At 44.5% G+C, this 2347-nt stretch overlaps 1 pseudogene; it reads right to left on the bottom strand.

Annotated features, from left to right (window-relative positions):
* Positions 1-925: 925 nt before the first annotated feature.
* On the bottom strand, positions 926-2146 carry LOC128094630 (40S ribosomal protein S3-like; annotated as a pseudogene).
* Positions 2147-2347: the final 201 nt, after the last annotated feature.

Below are 2347 nucleotides of genomic sequence, written 5' to 3'. Positions count from 1 at the left end.
GAATAAATATCAATGAAGGCTGCTGTTTGGCATCATGAAGACAACATAACTGATTGATTGACTATTTCACATTTTCAGTTCATAATTTTGACATATATATATATACACACACACACACACATATATATATATAAAACCTCTAAATAAAAATGGTATTTTTAGCATAAAAATTTCCAATCTAACTTAATTACCCACAAAATACACATCAATAGCAAATGCTTTCAAGACATTTTATCAAATAAGTGTCATATAATTTCTGATTTTTTTTGTATTTTTCAAAGCATAATGGCTAAGTATAGGACTTAGAAATGTGGATTCTAACAACTTTACATTTCAAATTTCTGAGCTTTAAGCTCAATGACATCAGAAAGTTCCCTTTTTACTGTAGGGATGCTGAGAATAAAACTTAGCACAGCATTGCAAAACACAGAGGCCAATTTACTTTCTACGTGCAGGGGTGAGTGCATACCACAGTGCACAGGCTTTCAGAGAAAGCATCTTTAGCCACTGAGCCATCTTGCTGGCCCACTAAAGATTTCTTACATGCCAGGAAAGAAACACACACATACACACACACACACACACACACACACACACACACACACACACACACACACACACACACACAGCTCTCCAGGCTGGGGACATAGCTCAATAACACAATGTACACTTACTAAGGACCTAGGTTGCATCCTGAGCACCAAAACCAAATTGCTCTTCTAACCCTGATCTATTCAACACAGGGTCAAGATGCTGCTCTGTAGCCACCAGCCTTCACAGACCCAAGACTTCTCTGGTCAGCTCTGCTCAAGCCTTCCAGCTTAAACAAACAGGATAAACTATGCTCCATAGGCCAACATAACTGAGTCAGTTGAACATTGGACGTAATCTAGTCAGGCCTCTAGATGTGTCTGCCAAAACCCTGTTATGCTGTAGTCACTGGCTGGCGCATGGCAGGTGGCTCTGGCTTCTCACCCTTCTGTTCTGAGATAGGGGTGGTGGGCAAGATTTCATGTTTAGGGTCCACAATGCTCACATGATCAAGCAGAGTCTTCTCAGGGTCAGTCTTACCACTTGAATCCGAGGGCAGCATGATCTTCACTTTGATATCCAGCATACCCTGCCTGGGGAGTTCATGGCCCATGGCAGTATCAGCATAGTAGTTAACAGGGTCTCCACTGTGGATCATCAGACCATCTGCAAACTTCATGGACTTGGCCCTCTGTCCTCAGAGCTTTCCAGATACCACAATCTCGCAGCCCTTGGCCCCACTCTCCACAGTGAACTGAAGCACACCATAGCAGGCCCTTCACAGAGCAAGCCCTCCTAGGAGTTTGTAACATAGAGACTCTGCCTGGGCAATTGTAGCACGAATCTTAAATGGTCTTATTAATAAAAACAAACCCAGGGCCTGGTATTGGGGTGACCACTGGAAGATCAGAGAAGCAGAACAAGCCACAGCCACCTCACCTTGCTAATTCCTCAGCTGATCCTGTTTCCTCAGACTGGAGGCCTCTGAATCCTCATCCAAATGGATCTCAGCTGAACTGCTACTCAAAAGCCTAAAAGCTAAACCAGCCTAGTTCCTGGTTTTCACGCCTTATATACCCTTCTGCTTTCTGCCATCACTTCCTGGGATTAAAAGTGTGAGTCACCATTCCTGGCTGTTTCCAATGTGGCCTTGAACTCACAGAGATCCCAATGGATCTCTGTCTCCCAAGTGATAGGATTAAAGGCGCGTGTGCCACCATTTTCTGGCCTCTGTATCTAGTGGCTGTTCTGTTCTCTGACCCCAGATAAGTTTATTTGGGTGCACAATATTTTGGGGAACACAATATCACCACAGGCAATGGCACACAGACCTCTTGTGGCCACCCTTTCTTCATAAAGCTCTACGCTGCTCACAGGGAAGCCGAACCTCTTCTGGACTACTGCAGTCAACTCTCTGATCAGATGACCCTTCTCACCAAGAACATTCTGTGTTCTGGTGGCTAAGATAATGATTTCTGTTCTGGCTGGTATAACTTGGACTTCAACTCCAGAGTAGCCATCTTCAGCCAGCTCCCCCGAGTGAGAAACTCATTCTGTTCAGCTTTGGAGATGCATCAGCCACAAACTTCCTCTTCTTGGAAGTCTGCACCTCCATCTTGCCACAGCACTTCTCTGGAAGGAAAGGAAGTGGCTTACAGGCAGAAGTGGGTATATCCTGTGTTTACCTTTAGTGTAGGTTTTGGGCATCTTTGTAAACAATCCTGGGGCTGTCTCTTTGTGAGCTTTTGGAAGATCTGTCTGATCTATATGGCTGACTTCGTGTCAGCACTACACTGTTTTTGCTGCTGTGACGAAG

This window comes from Peromyscus californicus, unplaced genomic scaffold (assembly GCF_007827085.1).
Source record: "Peromyscus californicus insignis strain IS unplaced genomic scaffold, ASM782708v3 Scaffold_4__1_contigs__length_199733344, whole genome shotgun sequence".
In the NCBI taxonomy this organism is placed as follows: domain Eukaryota; kingdom Metazoa; phylum Chordata; class Mammalia; order Rodentia; family Cricetidae; genus Peromyscus; species Peromyscus californicus.
The sequence above is the reverse complement of the archived record's forward strand: the minus strand, read 5'-3'. Positions and strand labels throughout refer to the sequence as shown.